Below are 21,445 nucleotides of genomic sequence, written 5' to 3'. Positions count from 1 at the left end.
TGGACATGCTCACCACTGTGCTGGCTGGGTGTTTGCTCCAACCCACTTTCTCCCTCGCTATCTCTTCCCTTCGAGCTCCCCTCATCCCTCCTGTAAACGGGTCGACTCACCCCTGCGGCGCCTCCTACTGGTTGCTCTGTGAAGTTAGCTCAGTCCAGCCCTGGAGCACCCTCTGCAGGCCGGTGATCCACCTGTTCATAGGCCCCCATGTCCCTCCCTGGACCCGGTGCCCTTCTACATGGGGTGCTGCCCCCTAGCAGCGACCCCTTTCTCTCTCTGGGTCTCCCTTTCTCTCTCAGGGAACCCCCACCCTCTATCCCTACCTTGCCTCAGTATTTGGCTACTGCCAGTCATGGTCTAGCCCCACGCTCTGGGGCAGACTGCAGTCTCAGCCTACTCATCACAGGCAAAGTTGGGTTTGGACCTGCTGCCTTGGCCTACCCCTAGGTTGCCCTCTGCAACCCCCAGTACCTTTGGCCCACTGCTAGGCCGCAGCCTGGGGCTTTCTAGGCCGGAGCTCCCCGGCTCCTCAGCCTTCCCCAGCCCTGCTGCACTCAGGTATCTAGTCTCAAGCTAAGCAGCCAGGCCCATCCCTCTCTGAAGGCAGAGAGAGACTGTCTGGCTTTTGGCTTCCCTGCCTTCTTATAAGGCCCTGTTGCTCTGTTTGGGGCATGGCCCCCAGCTGCAGCCACTTCCCCAATCAGCCTAGCCTGAAGGCTGTCTTCTCAAGCCCTGCCAGGCCACTTTTTAAACCCCTTCGGGCAGGAGCAGGGTCCACCCTGCTACACCTCCCTTACCTCTTCTCTTTCTCTCTGCCCTGTCACCCCTCTGTGCCCATGCTCCCATCCCTCGTCTTTCTCTTTAGCTGATCCCTGCCTGTCAAAACTCCACAGCACAATTTTAGAATAAAACGGTGGCACTACCATGCAGTATACAAGCCATCCCTCTGTAAGCTACACCCCTCTCCTCTACCCTTCATCAGCTTTTTTTTAATTTAGGTTGTAAGCTCTTTGGGGCAGGGACTGTCTTCTGTTCTCTTTATGCCCTGCAAAGCATAATGGGCCCCATTCTTTGTAGGCTCCTATGCACTACTGTAATACAAATAATAATAAGCCAGGCCATCGATTTCACCCAGCGATTCCTGCATCCAACCCAAAAATCTGTGTCAGGGTAGAGCAGTTGTGCATGTAATAGGTTGCTTTTACTGACATAGTGCCCCCTGGTGTCAGATCCTAGCACTACAGGAGACTTTGCTTCTTGCGCCTCTCTATGGCCACTCCCTTGGTGCTACAAAGTCTGTTCCCATCTGAATCTCCCACTACCTGTCTCTGTCCACCTGACTGTCTCTGCCTGAGTATTCTGTGCCCTGCCCCTCCGGCCAAGTCACAAAAAAGACAAAGCCTCTTCCAGGAGTAACAAAGGCCCAACTGTAAGTCCAAAAGTCCTCTTGGGCCACTCTAAAGTCTTCAGGTCCTGCAGAGATTCTCCTAAGCTCTTTCTTCCCCAGAATATTTTCTGCCCTGGCATCCTTTCCCCCAGGGACTCTGGCAATTCACTGCAGGGATCTCCCTGTTCCTAGCAGGCCCTATCTCAACCCCACATGAGTCTGATCTGCTCCCTCTTCCAGTGTGGCTTCCCCAAGCCTTTCCCAGAGAGGCAGCTCCCCTTGTTCCTCTCCACTGGGTCTTCTCCCCTTGACTGAGTTCACAGCTCTGTTTAAATAGTCTTCACCCTGATCCCCCACTGCTGAGATCTGTCATTATAATTTAGCTCCATCACACCCTACCCGGATCCCTAATTATCAGCTACATCACCAGTGGGACTGAGGGATAGCTGCAAAATCACATGCAAGGCTGACCCCAGCTTGTCTTGAAGTGTCAGTGAGCTTATGAAAGTGTCAGTGAGCGGTTCTCACACCAAGAGAGAACTAAAGTGGAGCAAAGTTGCTAGTTTTGACTCCCAGGGATCCGTGACAATCCTTCGTTTGGTTTTGGTTCATGTGAGTTTGCATCTCTAGTTTTCCTTTGAGTTTTGGACTTCACCAAACCCCAAACTCAATGCTTAAGTCAACTGAAATTGCCAGGTTTCAACAGGCTTGAGGCTGAAACCATAAGGAGCCACAGAGCCCTCCATGGCTTCAGTCTCTGCCATAAACTGGTCTGAGTTTGCTTAAAATTGAGTTCAGATTTGACAGCGAATGTTCACAAACCGAGCCGAAGGTACCAATGATACTGAACTCTTTCTTTTTGCAATGAAATACAATATTTTTCATAATGCTCCAGAGAGTTATTATTGCTGTTGATATGGGAGGGTAGTGGTGGAGCTAAGGCATATTAGGTGACTCCTCTGAGGCCACCGAGTGAGCCAGAAGCAGGAAGGGTGAGAATTCAAGAGTCCCTTCTTAGCCCTACAGTGAACCCGCATCCCCAGTCCCACTTGACCAGGCTGAACCTGGTTTCAAGTTCTGTTGCAATAGTCGCGTGCAGCTCTGGACAGAGCTTCACTTCATAATCAGACACACACGCCAGTGCCTGGAATACGCCCAGTGCAGCACCCAGAGGGAATCCGTTGCTTCTGAACTTAGAAAGGAAACTAACTTGCTGCTCAGACTTATTAGAACCATTGTGTCCTTCAGCTGGGATTGTTAAGGACTGATCCTTTCATATGCCAGCATGCCGGAGGTGCCTATGGGGCCCCCCTTACAGTAATACCTGCGCATCTCATAGTCTTTAATGTATTTACCCTCACAACCTTCCTGTGAGGTAGGGCAGTGTGATTATCCCCATTTCACAGATGGGTACAAAAGAACAGAGAGACTAAAGCCCAGAGCCTCAAATCACTGGGCGTTAGATGCCTAAATACCTTTGAGGATCTGATCCTTAGTGACTTGCCCAAGGTCACCCAGGAAGTCTGGGAGGGACCAGGGAACTGAGCTCAGGTGTCCTGAATCCAGTGCTATCAGCCTAACCCCTTCACCACTCTTTCTCTCCAGGATGGAGACAATGCACAACAGGTGAATAAACAGACAATCAAGTGAAAAGCGGGAGGACAAGGTAACAGTGGAGGCAGGTTCACTTGCATAGTTTAGTTGTCATGGCGGTCACCGTAGTCCCAATATAACTAATGACAAGATACCAATAGTGACAGGAATTGTTGCATCAGTTAGTCACAGAGGTCTTTGTCGTCTAGACACAGGCTGACCAGTGCCAGAGGGACATCAGCACAGCAAAGATGGATTTTAAGAAAGAATTTAAAACAGGTTAATTTGGTGGCTTTCCTAATTTGACAAGGGAGTTCTTCCCATCACAAGGTATCGTGTAGCCATTAAAGACAATGGAGTTTTTATCATTCAGAGATAGGCCAATGCTGTGTGGTTTCGAAATCCGCCCTTCCTTATTCAAACCATCACTCTGCAAGAGGTCCATCTAGGTGATCATAATGGTCCCTTCTAGCCTAAAAATCTATTAATCGAAGGCCAGTGAAAGTACATTCATGCCCCAAAATGAATGCATGGAGGAAGATGGCCTATGCAGACATAATACATGTGTGAAGACAAATGATGGGAGAAGGCGTGAGAAAGCAAGTGTGACTGGTCTGCCATGGAATCTGTTTTGAGGGACTATATCTAGGACATGATTTGGTGTGCTGAAGACTCAAGAGGAAAGTCTGCCGGACTGTGCAACAGGAAATGCTGCTTGCAGACAGTTCGCAGAGACTGAGCATCATCTGTCAATGCAGATGTGGGGGTAGGAGAGGCAGAGATTGGGGGAGTATGAAAGGAGTAGGAGATAAAGCAAGAAAGTGGCAGTAGGATGTAGAGTCCTTTTTTGGAACAATAAACCATCAGGATAACTGGATGGTATGCGCTGCTAACTCTGTATTAACTATGACTTCCTCTGTTGACTCTAGCTTGGCACGCAGCTTTAGGTGCCAGAGTTTCCAAAGAGCTCAGGGAGAGCTTTCCCAATGCTCAGCACCCACAACCGGGACTGGATTTGGTAAGAACTCAGAGCCCAGTGTTGTGCGTTCAACAAGGCCCCTGGTTTTGGAGCTGAACTGGGCCACTGCACTCTTTTAAACTTGCTGGCTATGCTGGGCCATGACCAAAACAGAATAAACAGCCGCTAGAAAGATCCCAGCCCCCTCCCACCCAGCCAATTCAAACAGTGCCATGCGGGGAATGCAGAAATGTCTCTAACAGAGACATGCTAAGCCACAAACCTTGGAGCTGAACTTCCCCAGAGGTGTTTGCATCCAGCAATTGGGGGTGGGGTTCAGATCTAATCATTTCGCATTGTGCAAGGAGGAAATTGCTGAGATTCAACCACAGACATCAAGGGGGTGGGTGGAGTGGATCCAGAGGCCTGGATGAAACCTAGAGCCAGCTGTTGTTCTCTCTGCAAATTGGCCTTAACTAAATGTGAAACAGATTGGGTTTAAGGTTGCTAAATCTTTTATTTTTGTCTAGACTTGACTGCTTTCTAGTAAAGTGCATGCAGGGGCTGTAAGCTGCATAATGTTATTACTGTTTGCCGAAAACAGGCATTTTGCTCTGATAGGATAATTGAAATTCGAGCTGCACTTTATACAATTTGACATTAATTTTGGTTATTTGTGGGATGAAGTTTGCCCCATGCAATGAGAGCCGACAGTAAAGGAGCGCACTGGAAATGGAAATACACAGCGCCATTAGGTGCAAGGCTTGATTTGAAAATCATGCCGATGGGAATAAAACGGGGGATGGGAATAAAAGTGGCAAAGCTCAGCTTTTCACATGTTAAATAATTCAAGAAGGAAAACATTACAAGTTCAGCACAAAAGCTGGGAGTGTGAAAACAATGGCACCTGAGCGAATCAGGAATGCCAAGCTTTGATTAAATGTCATTTCAGTTTGATTAAAGCATAACATCAAGATTGTGCGTTGCTTACATCTGGGATGAAGCATGTCATTTCGGTTTCAAGTTCTGAAAAAGTCAAAGCAACCCCCAAGCCTGGGAAAGACAATCCCCAGAATGATAGCAGAGCACTCTTTAATTTAGCAGAGAAAGGCACGGCAAGATCCAATCCCTGGAAATTGAAGCCAGCAAAGCTCAAAGTGGAAAGAAAAGACACTTTTTTTTTACCATTGAGGGCAGTTACCCAATGGAACAGATTCCCAAGAGAGATGATGGATTCTCCATCACTTGTGTCTTCACATTGAGAATGGGCGTTTTGTAAAAAGATACGCTCTAGTCCAGCTACTGGGCTCAATGTGGGAATTTCTGAGTGAAATTCGATGGCTGGAGTTTTCCATGAGGTCAGTTTAGATGATCATAACGTGGCCTTAAAGCTATTAATCTAAGGCCAGTGAATTGTAGTCATGCCATAAAGTGAATCCAGAGGTACCATGCATATGAGGACAGACGATGTGAGAACTACAGAGAAAGCAAATGTGCTAGGACTGTCCTGTTGTACCTCTGATGGCTACCCTGCCATTATTCTTTCCCCCAGGCTAACAGATGGAGGCTGTGACACCAGTCAGCAGGTTTACCTGGAAAAGGCTCTGAGATAGCTAGAAAAACTGTCACTCTCTCGGGGTGGATCAGCTAAAACTGAGTTTGTTTTGATTAAGTTTGTACAGGGTCTAGCACTTGATTGAGGTTTCTGGGCGCTACCCTATTTAAGTAACAAATTAAGTAATGTTTGTTGTTTGTAATGGTGTGGTAGCTGTGTTGGTCCCAAGATATGAGAGAGACAAGGTAGGTGAGGAAATATCTTTTATTGGGTCAACAGAATAAATATCCATTAATATTTGTTGTTTGTATTACAGTAGCAATAATCATCCAGCTGCAACCGTGATCGGAGTCCTAGTCGCTAGGCACTCTACAAACATGTAAAACTTGTCTGCATGGGGACAGCCAGGAAAATTAATCCAAATTAACTAAAGGTGTGAATTTGAAGTGGATTAATTAAACTGCATTAAACCCCTATGTTTACACCCTCATTTAGAATTAAAGTGGCCTTAATTTGGTTTAGTTTAGTTCATTTCCAAAACGAATTAAGCTAAACCATATTAAGGCCACTTTAATTCTGAGTAATTGCACCCACACAGGGATTTAACTAATCCACTTCAAAAATCACACCTTTAGTTAATTCAGATTAATTTTCCTGGGTGTCCCCATATGGAAAAAAAAGCCTAAGCTTATTATTATCTGTATTTCATTATTATTTGTATTTCATTAACACTTAACTGAGATCAGGGCTCCATTGTTCTAAACAGGGTACAGACACAGAGTGACAGACAGTCCCTTCTGCAAAAAGCAGAGATGTTAAATGTAAAGACAAAGAAAGGGTAGGGGAAAAAGAATATTATTGGCCTCTTATTGCATAGGGGGAATTAAGGCACAGAGAGATTAGATCATTAGTTTAGGATCACACAAGAAGTCTGTATCAGAGATAGGACTTGCACTCAGCTCTCCAGAGCCACCATGCAATGCCTTCACCAGTTGACCATCCTGCCTCTCTGCTAAATAATAATCCTTGGCAGTGGATATTCTGATGAAGCGCTTTGGACGGTGCAGAGCTTTGAGAGGACCACATCCCACTTCCAGTCTCCATCTGTTCATCCAGTTTCAGTTAAGCCCATTAGAATTAAAGGGACAGTTAACTTGGAAATCATATTCCCATCCGGACAACATAGACCTACTGTTGTTTTACAACTAGCACCTGGGACGTCCATCACTGACAGATTAACGAGAAGGCAAAACTTTCTTAACAGGGTTATAACTCATAAGCAACCTGAAAATAACACGCCTGCTCTATGAATGATCCCATAACTACCAACCAGTGTGCACTGCCTGGTCTTCACGAGCAACCCTACAACAACAAACCAGCATGAACAGGGGATGGAAAGGGAAAAATGTCTGATCAGTGTTTGGCCATATATAGTTGGGGTTGGTCCTGCTTTGAGCAGGGGGTTGGACTAGATGACCTCTTGAGGTCTCTTCCAACCCTAATCTTCTATGATTCTATGTGCTGATTCCATGTTTAAACACAGCTGATGCCTTAGCTTCAGGCTCTATAACCCTAGATCTGTGGGTCACTGCCTTATAATTTCCCAGAAGTCCCCCCAAATTTTCCTCCGGTGATGACAATAGGACATTGCTTTCGCTGTTTTTATTGACATTTTTCCCTTTCCATCCCCTGTTCATGCTGGTTTGTTGTTGTAGGGTTGCTCGTGAAGACCAGGCAGTGCACACTGGTTGGTAGTTATGGGATCATTCATAGAGCAGGCATGTTATTTTCAGGTTGCTTATGAGTGCTGGGCTGCACGTGCTGGTTTGTTATTGCAGGATTTCTCTTGAGAACTGGATCACTCATAGTTATTTATTTCTAAATAGCTTTTTGTTTGTAGAAATAAGAATTTTGACTATTCTGTAATTTGAGAACCCTGTCTCCAGCCATAGAAAGGGAGGCCCTCCTAATTTGGATCCTGTCTCTTTAAGGAATTAGGAATCTGCTTGTGCGTAGAATAAGAGAAGCATTTTTTTTTCGAGATGGAAACAGGTTTTTAAAAGCCTCAATAAAATATTAACGTTTTTTAAAAGTGCAGGTAATACATATTTTCAATTTCTCATGGCAGCATGCATCTATGTATATTATAGGCAGTATATAATATCCTGAACCGTTTCACTATCAGATGTAGTAGCCTTCACAACAGAGGAAGGTAGATCTCACTGACTAGTAGAATCTGAATGCCTGAAGTCATTTATTGCCTGAAACACACACACACTCAATTTCCAAGCCAGTTAAAATATGTACATTTCACTTAGGAAAAGAGTAATGCTAAATTAAGCTTTGCATCTCTGCCAAGGTCAATAGCTCCACAAAAATGCATCTGGATTTCAGGATGGATGCAGAATATACAAAGGGCTAGGCTATATCATCTTCATTCACACTAAGCGGTACCTTGCTCCATGAGTAGTGGAAATCAATCAGCCAATTTGTGAAGGAAAATAATTACCCTATGTCAGTAAGCAGGGCTTAAATTCTCATATAGTATTTCCTGGAGCCTCCCCGTGCCCCTCCCCATTCAGTGCTTGGGACTTCAGCTTTGCGGAGTGAAAATATTTACCAGAGCTTCATTCTGGAGGGCTCTTGCTGAATTTAAACCCCGTTAGTAAGGGTGGTAGATTCAGGTCCATTTATAGAGACTGGATTTCTGAAAGTGTTGGTCCAGATCCATTTATGAGGAAGCAAAAAATAAGAGGGGTAGGAATTCATTTTACTGTTCCACAGAACTCATGTGAGATAACCTTCTGATAAGCTAAAACAGAACAGTGTAAAGGAGAAAATTATTAAACAAAAGAAACTCCCAAGTGAACTCCCAATAAGCTCAGAACAATCAAAAATCCAACGAATGTTGAAAGGATCACCTACAACCTCATGGAACCGTATGGGTTCTACAATATCTGGTAGAATAGTTTTTGCTCAGTACTGGGGAAGTAGGGTTTTGCGTTTTAGCTTTGACCTTCTACAATCCATCTAAAATAAATTGTGATATTCCAAAGTCTTCTTGAACTACTGTGAGAACCCAAACTTTCCCCAATTGTCTTTTCTTGAATTTGCTACATAAATGTAAGTCACCCGTATCAGCTTAAACAAGACTGGTTCTGTAAGATAATATCTAGAGGTTATGTATCACTTTGTTTTGGCTACCATTGTTCATGGAATCTCATATTACATTCATGGACGAGCTTGGTGATGCTGCTTGAAGTTCTAAAAGCTTTGGGTGAAGCATTTCACTTCAGCTGAAATGCTTCATCTGAGCTTCCATGGAGAAGGACAATTAGGAAGGCTCATGATTCCTAGAATTGGTAAAATTAACAGAGCTAATTAATTTGTTTAGTAGCTCAATGGAAAGCAAATGATTGACAGTAATTAGTCTCTGGAGTTGCTAGCAGAGGAGTTAATCAAATCACCCATACCACAATTGATTAGACACATCATTTATCAGTTACTCTGGCTAAATACTTCACTGGCATTACTTTTCTCCTTTACAATGTTAGTCTGGTGCCTTTACAAGGCAGAAAATTACTTAAAATGAGTAAAAAGTCCAGCGGACTGAAGGTTACAACATTGTTGTAACTTGACTTGAAAACATTAATCTCATGGGAGAGACGCGCAAGTGGCTAGAGAAATGGGATAACGGTCCATTGTTGGATGCTACATTTTGTGGAGTTAAGGGAGTAGCAAATAGCTAACACACAGATAAAAGTGGAAATGAACATGATAGTAAGCTAGAGAAGCCCATGATACCATATGCAATCCAATTCTAGGGTTATTTTCTTACCAATCAAAATATTTTTTTCCATCTACACTATTGCACAACTGGCCAGGTGCATTGTGAGCTTTATTTTATTTCCTCTTTACTTTCTCCAGAGCATTGTCTATTGAAGGTAGGAAACCTGACTAGATGGTCTGGTTCCAGTATGGCAATTCCTATGGGTGACCCAGTTCATATTAAATAACAGCCAACAGGCCTTGAGTTCCTTCTTACCTACACAGCTTATTGTTGAATAGGGGAGGATTGAAACACTGAGTCTGCAAGCAGTAGAGAGTAACTTAGTGCACAGAATGGCAAGTTCCCTATGTAAGGAGTACATTATCCTTCTGGGGGGGTGTCAGTGCATAGACTCATAGACTTTAAGGTCAGAAGAGACCATCATGGTCATCTAGGACACATCACAGACCACAGAACCTCACCCACCCACTCCTGAAATAGGCCCGTAACTAAAGCCACGATTTAGTCATGGGTATTTTTAGTAAAAGTCATAGACAGGTCATGGGCAAGAAACAAAAATTCACAGCCAGTGACCTATCCATGACTTATATCATAAATACCCCTGATTAAATCTTGGGGGAGGGGGCACTGCAGGGAGCCTCGGGGGGTTGGCCTGCTGCGGAGGGGAGCCGTGTGAGGCCAGAAGTGTCTCTGGCCACTGGCGGGGAGTGGAGCCCTTGGGGGCCAGCGGCTGCTCTGGCCATTGCCAGATGCTGCTACGGCTGCCCTGGGACCACTGCCGGGGACCACCATGCTGTGGCTATTCCCACTGCCCCAGGACCGCTGCTCAGGCAGTTCCCGGGGCCAGCTGCTTCAGTGGCCCAGGGGTCAGCCACACTGGCCGCTGCAGAAGACATGGAGATCGCAGGAAGTCATGGAATCTGTGACTTTTGTGACCTCCATGACAGACATGGAGCTCTACCCATAACCACTGGCTGAGTTACTGAAGTCCTCAAAGTGTGTTTTAAAGATTTCAAGTTACAGAGAATCCACCATTTACAGTAGTTTAAGCCTGCAAGTGACCCTTGTCCCATGCTGCAGAGGAAGGCAAAAAACCTCCAGGGCCTCTGCCAATCTGACCTGGGCGGGGAAAGCCTTCCTGACCCCAAATATGGTGATCAGTCAGACTCTGAGCACATGGGCGAGACCCACCAGCCAGACATCTGGGAAATAATTCTGTGTAGTAACTCAGAGCCCTTCTCATCCAGTGTCCCATCACTGGCCATTGGAGATATTTGCTGCTAGCAGTCACAGATCACACGCCATTGTAGGCAGTCGCATCACACCATCCCCTCCAGACACTTATCCAGCTCAGTTTTGAAGCCAGTTAGGTTTTTTTTCCCCACAGCTCCCCTTGGAAGGTTGTTCCAGGATTTCATTTCGTCATCTAATTTCAAGCCTAAACTTGTTGATGGCCAGTTTATATACATTTGTTCGTGTGTCCGCATTGGGGCTTAACTTAAATAACTCCTCTCCCTCCCTGGTATTCATCCCTCTGAAGTACTTATAAAGAGCAGGCATCCCTCCCCTCAGCCTTCTTTTGGTTAGGCTTAAACAAGCCAAGCACTTTGAGTGTCCTCTCATAAGGTAGGTTTTTCATTCTTTGGATCATCCTAGTAGCCCTTCTCTGCACCTGCTCCAGTTTCAATTCATTCTTATTACATATGGGAGACAAAAATTGCACACAGTATTCCAGGTGAGGTCTCACCAGTGCCTTGTATAATGGTACTAACACTTCCTAATCTCTACTGGAAATACTTTGCCTGATGCATCCTAGGACTGCGTTAGCCTTTTTCACAGAAACATCACATTGGCGGCTCATAGTCATCCTGTGATCAACCAATCCACCCAGGTCTTTCTCCTCCTTTGTCGCTTCCAACTGATATGTCCCCAGATTATAGCAAAAATTCTTGTTGTTGGTTCCTAAGAACATGACCTTGCACATTGCACTATTACATATCATCCCATTTCTATTGCTCCAGTTTACAAAATCCCTGAGGAACTGCACCGGTAACCTCCCTCCAGAATGACAGTTCACCTTTCAGCATGACCTGTTGTAGTCTTCCCTTTAACAAGTTCCTTATCCACCTTTCAATTTTAATATTAATCCCCATCTTCAATTTAACTAATAATTTCCCATGTGGAACTGTAGTAGTAGTAGGCATCCTTCAGTCTCGAGAGACCATGGGTAGGCACCCTGAGATGCAAAGAATTTACTCCATTGGTTTTATGGCAGCTGAAGAGACCCACTCGAGAGAGACAACCTCTGCCACATCTGTCACATTTAAAGGTGATGCTTCGGCCCTTTGGGTTATGCCTTCTGCCAGATCTTTTTTCCTCTCCTAAGCTGGACGGCTTCCTCTCGGAACTCCAGAGACCTTTGTTCAGCTCTTAGTTCCAAAGGCTGCGGTCCTGAGTGTGATCTTCCCAGTTATCCACATCCACGTCCATTTCTTTGAGGTCTCACTTGCAGACATGCTTGAAATGCAATTTTGGGCATCCTTTGGGTCTTTGTCCAGATGCCAGTTTGCCGTAGAGGATATCCTTTGGGGTGTGCCGTAGAGGATATCCTTTGGGCACACATGCCCAAGCCAGTGGAGGTGTCTCTGTTTGAGGAGTATTTGCATGCTGGGTATGCTGGCCCATTCGGAACTGTATCAAATGCCTTACTGAAATCCAGGTAGATTAGTTCTACTGCACTTCCTTTGTCAAAAAAGTCAGTTATCCTCTCAAAGAAGGAGATCATGTTTTTTTGTAAAACCATGTTGTATTTTATCCCAGTTACTGTTAACCTCTATGTCTTTAACTACTTTCTCTTTCAAAATTTATTCCAAGACCTTGCATACAATTAAAGTCAAACAGGCCTGTGGTTTTCCAGATCATTCCCCTCTTCCCCCCTTTCTTAAAAATAGGAACCATATTAGCAATTCTCCAGTCTCAGGGTACGACCCCTGAATTTACAGATTAATTAAAAATTCTTGCTATTGGGTTTGCAATTTCATGTGCCAGTTCCTTTAATATTCTTGAATGGAGATTATCCAGACCCCCGGTTTAGTCCCTTAAAGGTTTTTGAGTTTGACTTCCACCTCCGATGTGGTAAATTCTATCTCCATGTCTTTGTTCCCATTTGTCACCCTGCCACTACCCCAAGCTCTTAATTAGTCTAATTAAAAACGGAGGCAAAGTATTTGTTCAGGTGTTGGGCCATGCCTAGATTATCTTTAACCTCCACCCCATTCTCGCTGTCCCACTTCCTCTTTCCTTGCTTTCTTTTTATTGATATGGCTATAGAACCTTTTACTATTGGTTTTAATTCCCTTTGCAAGGCCCAACTCTGTTTGGCTTTTGGTAGTTCTCACTTTATCCCTACGCTTTCTGACCCACCAAGAGGTAGCTTTCCTTGCTGATCCATCCCATCTTCCATTCCTTGTAGGCTTTCTGCTTTCTCTTAGGGCATATCTACTCTGCCACTCTAGTCGATCTAATTTATGTCACTCAGGGGTGTGAAAAAGACAGAGAGCTGTCCGCCCTGGCCATCTGTCAGTGAAAAATGTTCTCCTGCTGACATAGCTTCCGCCTTGCGGGTGGAGTAATTATGCAGCTGTGCCAATGTAGCGCTTCTAGGGTAGACCTGCCCTCAATCACCTGTTTGAGATGCTTGCTCATCCAGATTGGTCTGCAACCCTTCCCTATGATTTTTTCCCTTGGCTTGGGAGGCAGGCTTCTGGTTTCTGCAACTTTGACTTAAAGTAATTCCAAGCCTCCTCCACATTCAGATCCTTGAGTTCTTCAGTTCAGTCCACTTCCCTAACTAATTATCTTTATTTCTTAAAGTTTGGCCTTTTGAAATCTAGGAGCCTATTTGCAAGATCTATTTTTGTTTATCCTTCCATTTAGTTTACACCGAATTAGCTCATGATCACTCAATCCAAGGTTTTCCCCTACAACCAGTTCTTCTATGAGGTCCTCACTACTCACTAATGTCAAATCTAAAATGGCATCCCCTCTTGTTGGTTCAGTGACTACTTAGTGAAGAAATCTGTCAGCTAGCATATCCAGGAAAATCTGGGCCCTACTATTATTAGTAGCACTTATCCTCCAATTTATATCTTTGAAGTTAAAGTCCCCCATAATCACCCAATCCCCAATAGTATTCATTCCATTAAAAACATTAAAGAGGTCTCTATCCATATCCAAATTGGATCCTGGTGGTTTGTAGCACACCCCAAGCACCATCCCAGGGGAGCATCTAGTAGCTTTCTTCCCCAAAATGATTTTGACCGAAACAGACTCTGTCTTATCCATTCCATCACTTCTGATTTATTTACAGTCTATCACATCATCAGTACACAATGCTACTCCACCACATTCTTTCTTTCTTTCTTTCTTTCTTTCTTTCTTTCTTTCTTTCTTTCTTTCCACATTCCCTTCAATACCTGTACTCCAGTCATGACTATTATTCCACCATGTTTCTTTTATCCCTACTCTAGTGTAAATTAAAAAAAGCTGGGAAGAGGCAGTGATGTGATGGACCATGAAAGCAGAAAAGTGTCTTGATTTTTAGAACTAGCAGCCACCCAGGGGATATTGACCGATCGGAAAGGATGAGGTTGGGCTGAAATTCAGGATCTTTTGCATCAGCCCAAATGTGAATTTTTTTTAAGCTGGAAGAAAAAAGACCTATTGAGCCATTTTTCCCCTATCAAAGAAAAAAGACCTACAATATCCTTTGCTTAGAAAAACTAAAGGTTCTTTTTCTTAATTGGCCTAAATAATTCAAAACCAGCTGAACATCACAAAATTGGTAAAATAGTATCTGACGTGTTGTGGGCTGATGCCCTTGGCTCTCTCTATGGGGCAGTGCTGGAGAGAAGACCGAAGTCATAAGAACATAAGAAAGGCCGTACCGGGTCAGACCAAAGGTCCATCTAGCCCAGTATCTGTCTACTGACAGTGGCCAATGCCAGGTGCCCCTGAGGGAGTGAACCTAACAGGCAATGATCAAGTGATCTCTCTCCTGCCATCCATCTCCATCCTCTGACGAACAGAGGCTAGGGACACCATTCTTACCCATCCTGGCTAATAGCCATTTATGGACTTAGCCACCATGAATTTATCCAGTCCCCTTTTAAACATTGTTATAGTCCTAGCCTTCACAACCTCCTCAGGTAAGGAGTTCCACAAGTTGACTGTGCGCTGCGTGAAGAAGAACTTCCTTTTATTTGTTTTAAACCTGCTGCCTATTAATTTCATTTGGTGACCCCTAGTTCTTGTATTATGGGAATAAGTAAATAACTTTTTCTTATCCACTTTCTCCACGTCACTCATGATTGTATATACCTCTATCATGTCCCCCCTTAGTCTCCTCTTTTCCAAACTGAAGAGTCCTAGCCTCTTTAATCTTTCCTCATATGGGACCCTCTCTAAACACCTAATCATTTTAGTTGCTCTTTTCTGAACCTTTTCTAGTGCTAGAATATCTTTTTTGAGGTGAGGAGACCACATCTGTACACAGTATTCGAGATGTGGGCGTACCATGGATTTATATAAGGGCAATAATATATTCTCAGTCTTATTCTCTATCCCCTTTTTAATGATTCCTAACATCCTGTTTGCTTTTTTGACCACCTCTGCACACTGCGTGGACATCTTCAGAGAACTATCCACGATAACTCCAAGATCTTTTTCCTGACTCGTTGTAGCTAAATTAGCCCCCATCATGTTGTATGTATAGTTGGGGTTATTTTTTCCAATGTGCATTACTTTACATTTATCCACATTACATTTCATTTGCCATTTTGTTGCCCAATCACTTAGTTTTGTGAGATCTTTTTGAAGTTCTTCACAATCTGCTTTGGTCTTAACTATCTTGAGTAGTTTAGTGTCATCTGCAAACTTTGCCACCTCACTGTTTACCCCTTTCTCCAGATCATTTATGAATAAATTGAATAGGATTGGTCCTAGGACTGACCCTTGGGAACACCACTAGTTACCCCTCTCCATTCTGAGAATTTACCATTAATTCCTACCCTTTGTTCCCTGTCCTTTAACCAGTTCTCAATCCATGAAAGGACCTTTCCTTTTATCCCATGACAGCTTAATTTACCTAAGAGCCTTTGGTGAGGGACCTTGTCAAAGGCTTTCTGGAAATCTAAGTACACTATGTCCACCGGAGCCCCTTGTCCACATGTTTGTTGACCCCTTCAAAGAACTCTAATAGATTAGTAAGACACGATTTCCCTTTACAGAAACCATGTTGACTATTGCTCAAGAGTTTATGTTTTTCTATGTGTCTGACAATTTTATTCTTTACTATTCTTTCAACTAATTTGCCCGGTACCGACGTTAGACTTACCGGTCTGTAATTGCCAGGATCACCCCTAGAGCCCTTTTTAAATATTGGCGTTACATTAGCTAACTTCCAGTCATTGGGTACCGAAGCCGATTTAAAGGACAGGTTACAAACCTTGGTTAATAGTTCATAACTTCACATTTGAGTTCTTTCAGAACTCTTGGGTGAATGCCATCTGGTCCCGGTGACTTGTTAATGTTGAGTTTATCAATTAATTTCAAAACCTCCTCTAGTGACACTTCAATCTGTAACAGTTCCTCAGATTTGTCACCTACAAAAGCCAGCTCAGGTTTGGGAATCTCCCTAACATCCTCAGCCATGAAGACTGAAGCAAAGAATCCATTTAGTTTCTCCGCAATGACTTTATCATCTTTAAGCGCTCCTTTTGTATTTTCATCATCAAGGGGCCCCACTGGTTGTTTAGCAGGCTTCCTGCTTCTGATGTACTTAAAAAACATTTTGTTATTACCTTTGGAGTTTTTGGCTAGCCGTTCTTCAAACTCCTCTTTGGCTTTTCTTATTACACTCTTGCACTTAAGTTGGCAGTGTTTGTGCTCCTTTCTATTTGCCTCACTGGGATTTGACTTCCACTTTTTAAAGGAAGTCTTTTTATCTCTCACTGCTTCTTTTACATGGTTGTTAAGCCATGGTGGCTCTTTTTTAGTTCTTTTACTGTTTTTCTTAATTTGGGGTATACATTGAAGTTGGGCCTCTATTATGGTGTCTTTAAAAAGGGCCCACGCAACTTGCAGGGATTTCACTTTAGTCACTGTACCTTTTAACTTTTGTCTAACTAACCCCCTCATTTTTGTATAGGTCCCCCTTTTGAAATTAAAGGCCACAGTGTTGGGCAGTTGAGATGTTCTTCCCACCACAGGGATGTTGAATGCTATTGTATTATGGTCACTATTTCCAAGCGGTCCTGCTATAGTTACCTCTTGGACCAGCTCCTGCGCTCCACTCAGGATTAAATCTAGAGTCACCTCTCCCCTTGTGGGTTCCCGTACCAGCTGCTCCATGAAGCAGTCATTTAAAGTATCGAGAAATTTTATCTCTGCATTTCGTCCTGAAGTGAAATGTTCCCAGTCAATATGGGGATAATTGAAATCCCCCACTATTATTGGGTTCTTAATTTTGATAGCCTCTCTAATTTCCCTTAGCATTTCATCATCACTATTACTGTCCTGGTCAGGTGGTCGATAATAGATCCCTACTGTTATATTTTTACTAGAGCATGAAATTTCTATCCATAGAGACTCTATGGAACCTGTGGATTCGCTTAAGATTTTTACTTCATTTGAATCTACACTTTCTTTAACATATAGTGCCACTCCTCCCCCTGCACGGCCTGTTCTGTCCTTCCGATATATTTTGTACCCCGGAATGATTGTGTCCCATTGATTGGTCTCAGTCCACCAGGTTTCTGTGATGCCTATTATATCTATATCCTCCTTTATCACAAGGCACTCTAGTTCACCCATCTTATTATTTAGACTTCTGGCATTTGTGTACAAGCACTTTAAAAACTTGTCCCTGTTTATTAGCCTGCCTTTTTCTGATGTGCCAGATTCTTTTTTATGTGACTGTTTATCATCTGATCTGGCCCTTACATTATACTTCTCATTCCTCTGCTCCTGACTATAACCCGGAGATTCTCTATCATCAGACTCTCCCCTAAGAGAAGTCTGTGTCCGATCCACACGCTCCTCTGCAGCAGTCGGCTTTCCCCCATCTCCTAGTTTAAAAACTGCTCTACAACCTTTTTAATATTTAGTGCCAGCAGTCTGGTTCCACTTTGGTTTAGGTGGAGCCCATCTCTCCTGTATAGGCTCCTCCCATCCCAGAAGTTTCCCCAGTTCCTAATGAACGTGAACCCCTCCTCTCTACACCATCGTCTCATCCACGCATTGAGACTCTGAAGCCTCTGAAGTCAAGACTTCCTCTCTTCCCAAGCTCAGCCCATAATGGGGCCACATGGATTGAAGCCCCACATGGCTCAGGAAGTGTTTGAAGATTTGTTTCCTTCCCCTCTTTGAGCCAGTCAGCAGAGCTGGCTACCCTGATGGGAAGGAAGGTGGTCTGTGTGTACTGGATCCTGGAAAGGGGTCTCCCTTCCTGACACCACAGGGAATCATGGGAGGAATTGAGCCCCAAGGTGCCTCTCTGAAGTGCAATGCCTCCAGTGTTCTCCATGGTACAGTTTGGCTTCCAGAGCTCTCGTTATCAGTGGCTGTGTCTAAAGGTCACATCTAATTATGTACTGAGGGCTAGAAACAGCCATTCAGAGGATCTCAAAGAGGTTAGAGAAGTACTGTACCTCCTTCCCCCCCCCCCCCCATGCATTGGCATGATTGCATTGCAACAACCGTGTCATAAATAAACAGATCAGGGTTAAGGTCTCTTTTACCTGGAAAGGGTTAACAAGCTCAGTAACCTGAGAAACACCTGACCAGAGGACCAATCAAGGGACAGGATAATTTCAAATCTCTGTGGAGGGAAGCCTTTATCTGTGTTCTTTGTTGGTTTGCTCTGTGCTCTCTTTGGATCTAAGAGAGGCCAGTCATGTCTCCAAGTTCTCCTGGAGTAGTTCCTACTATCCAATAGTGAGTATTAATTAGAAAGGCGGATTAGTCTTATAATTTGATTTCTACATTTGCAATTCTGTGTTTTGCTATAGAATTTCTTTAATTCTGTACTGTTATTGCTTTTACTGAGAAAGAAAGGAGGGGGGATTCTCTCCAGAGATTGATAAGTTTAGACCCTGTATATTGTTCCATCTTAGTATTACAGAGACAAGTTACTTTCTTTTTATTCTTTAATAAATCTTTTCTGTTAAGGACTTGGTTGATCTTTCCTTGGGTGAATTCTCAGGGAAAGGGGAGGAGGGAGGCATCCCTCTGTAGTTAAATCCCGGTATCTCTCCTAGGAAAAGGGAGGGGGGAGGAAGCAGGGGGGAATGGTTTATTTCTCCTAGGTGTAAGAACTCCATGGATTTGGGGCTCTTGGGATCCCCAAGGATTTTGGGGGAAGGACTGTGTCCCAATACACGTACATTATTGGGTGGTGGCAGCATTTACCAGATCTAAACTAGGATTTAAGTTTAGAAGGATCCATGCAGGTCCCCATCTTGTGAACCCAACAGCTCCAAGTGGGGGTGAGACCTATGACAAACCGGAAATAATAGCCTAGAATGCCACTCCTGGTGCTTTGCGCCCAGCCTGTGGCCTTGATGCGTTTTGGCTTCTGTCGTGCCTGATTGCTTCCTTCCCTTGAAAAAGGGACAATCATCAAGGTGAGGTCACTCTTTTGTGACTGCCCTTCATTCCACATTTTCCCTGGCCGCTTCTGCCTTCTGCACAGACCCTGCCTTCACATTGTTGAGGGACAACTGACCAGAAAGAAAAGCAGAACATGTTGTCGTTCCTACACAGGGGAACCAAAGGCTGTGAAATTAAACCTCTTGTTGGAGGGCTGCATGTGTGTGTGTGTGTGGGTGGGTGGGTGGGTGGAGGGGAAAGGGTTATTCCCTCCCATTTTAAAATTTTGAATGTTCTTGTATAAAAATGACAAACAAGTGAGAGCAATTAAACGTGTGGGTAGGGTCGGAGCTGGTTGGGCTCCTATGACCCCGGCTATGATTCTGTCATGGAGGTCACAGATGCTGTTATTTTAAGAGATGGCTGCGAATGCTTTGGCTTCCGCTACAGCCTCTGGCGGTGGGGCTCAGGCTTCCTTACCGTGTTGTTCATGACGTTTCCATGATTGTTTATTGCCCGCGACTTTTAATCAAAATACCTGCGCCAAAATCGTAGCCTCGCCTGTGAATAGGTTATTGCATAACTATCCATGAGGGAATTTCTCGCACCTTCCTCTGAAGCATCTCATTTTGACCACTTGCTCTTCGTTGTAGCATAATTGCAGTTGCACAGACTCCGGTCTGTCTATGCTGCAGCTGGGAGTGTGCTTCCCGGCGTGGGCAGACAGGCGCACGCTAACACTGCTCGAATTAGTGTGCTAAAAATAGCGGGGTGGCCTCGGCAGGACCAGCAACAGCTGACCCCCCCCCGCCCCGAGTACATACCTAGGAGGCTGGATGGGATTGTACAGCCTGGGCTGCTGTGACCAAATGGCTCTTTTTAGTGCATTAGCTGGAGCAGAGCTAGCACACATCTGTCTGCTCACGCTGGGAAACATGCTCCCAGCTGCAGTGTACACATACCTGTAGAGGCTCCATCATGCTAGGCACGGCCATGAAGCATAGGCACCAACTTTCCCCAACTCCATCCTTTCCCCGCCCCTGCTCTGCCCCCATTCCAACCCCTTCCCCAAAGTCCCCACCCCAACTCCACCCCCTCCCTGCTCCTATTGGACCCCTTCCCCAAATCTCCGCCCTGCCCCCCCCCTGCCCCGAGCGTGCCACGTTCCCTCGCCCCCCCAGCACTCGCTGCGCAAATCAGCTGTTTCGCAGCAGGAAGCGCTGGGAGCTAGGGGGAGAAGCAGGATGCGTTGCATCCAGGGGAGGAGGCAGAGCAGAGGTAGAGGTGAGCTGGGACTGGAGACAGGGCAGGGAGCTGCCGGTGGGTGATAAGCACCCACCAATTTTTCCCCATGCGTGCTCCAGCCCTGGAGCACCCATGGAGTCGGCGCCTATGCCATGAAGTGCTTACAAATGGAGCAGGCAAGGCAGAGAAAGGATGGCAGGGAAAGATCCTGGCCAAAGCTCACCCATCAGATGTGTGGCAAATGGAGGAATGGAACCCAGGGTGTTCCCCTGCATCCCAGTTCAGCAAGTATCAGACTGTCGACTAGAAGGAAGACTGGTCTGCTCTGCTCTGGCAATCCCTATGCAGATCGTGTTCAAAATTAGACTAAACTAGCTGCCCCATTGCTCCTGGGAAGTGGCTGCCTAATGTAAATAGAATTTAATAGCATCAGGAGTTGTAATTCAAGCAAAGCAGACAATCCCAAAGCCCTGGCTGTAATGCATTCCTGGTAATTACCCACGTGAGCTCTGGAGAGCGACTCTGCAAGTCATCTGGGGTTAATAACTTCACATCCAACTAAACGTGGCACAAGTCACCCACAATGGATGGCTCTTGTTTTCCGGCTGGGTGCTGTGGTGAACGTGATAGAATTGGAGTCTGACATGCTTTGCAATTCTACTCACAGCTGTCTAGAACTGGGTCTGAAGGGGAAAGTAATAGGAGGTTTAAGTAACTGAAGGGTTAATGTCATTTTCATTTAAAACTTCTAATGTCTTTAAATTACACTGTAAAGAGGTGAGACAACCCCATGGGCTATGGAGAGAATTCTAGCTGTAGAATTGCAGGGCTGCCTCTTTAATTGAAAGCTATGCATCTTGCTGTCACCTCCTCCTACTGGAAGATCTTGGGCGTGACTTCACAGCCCTGTAATTGTGGTATCACATTCATTAGGACTGTCCTGGGAGACACTTACTCAGCAGAATGTTTTTATTTCAGGATCACTTGACATCTATTGTTGTTCTATGGCACACATTCCTTCATCAATTAGCTACAAAAGTACTGCAGGTTCAGGAAAGACAGGGGATTGCATGGGGCCATTAGACTGGTGTGTACAAGGGATATGTCAAAACCCCATAATAGAATCATAGAATATCAGGGTTGGAAGGACCTCAGGAGCTCATCTAGTCCAACCCCCTGCTCAAAGCAGGACCAATTCCCAACTAAACCAAATCATTATTAAATCATTATTATCTTCCATGTATATATTTAATCCTAAAAGGCAGCAAT

At 44.7% G+C, this 21,445-nt stretch overlaps 1 long non-coding RNA gene across 1 annotated transcript in view; it reads left to right on the top strand.

Moving 5' to 3' along the window:
* LOC120398473 overlaps positions 1-21,445 on the top strand; it is a 77,951-nt gene that overhangs the window by 35,545 nt on the left and 20,961 nt on the right. The gene's annotated exons all lie outside the window — the stretch shown is intronic.

This window comes from Mauremys reevesii, linkage group 2 (genome assembly GCF_016161935.1).
Source record: "Mauremys reevesii isolate NIE-2019 linkage group 2, ASM1616193v1, whole genome shotgun sequence".
Taxonomy (NCBI): Eukaryota; Metazoa; Chordata; order Testudines; family Geoemydidae; genus Mauremys; species Mauremys reevesii.
This window is presented reverse-complemented; position numbering and strand designations above follow the sequence as displayed.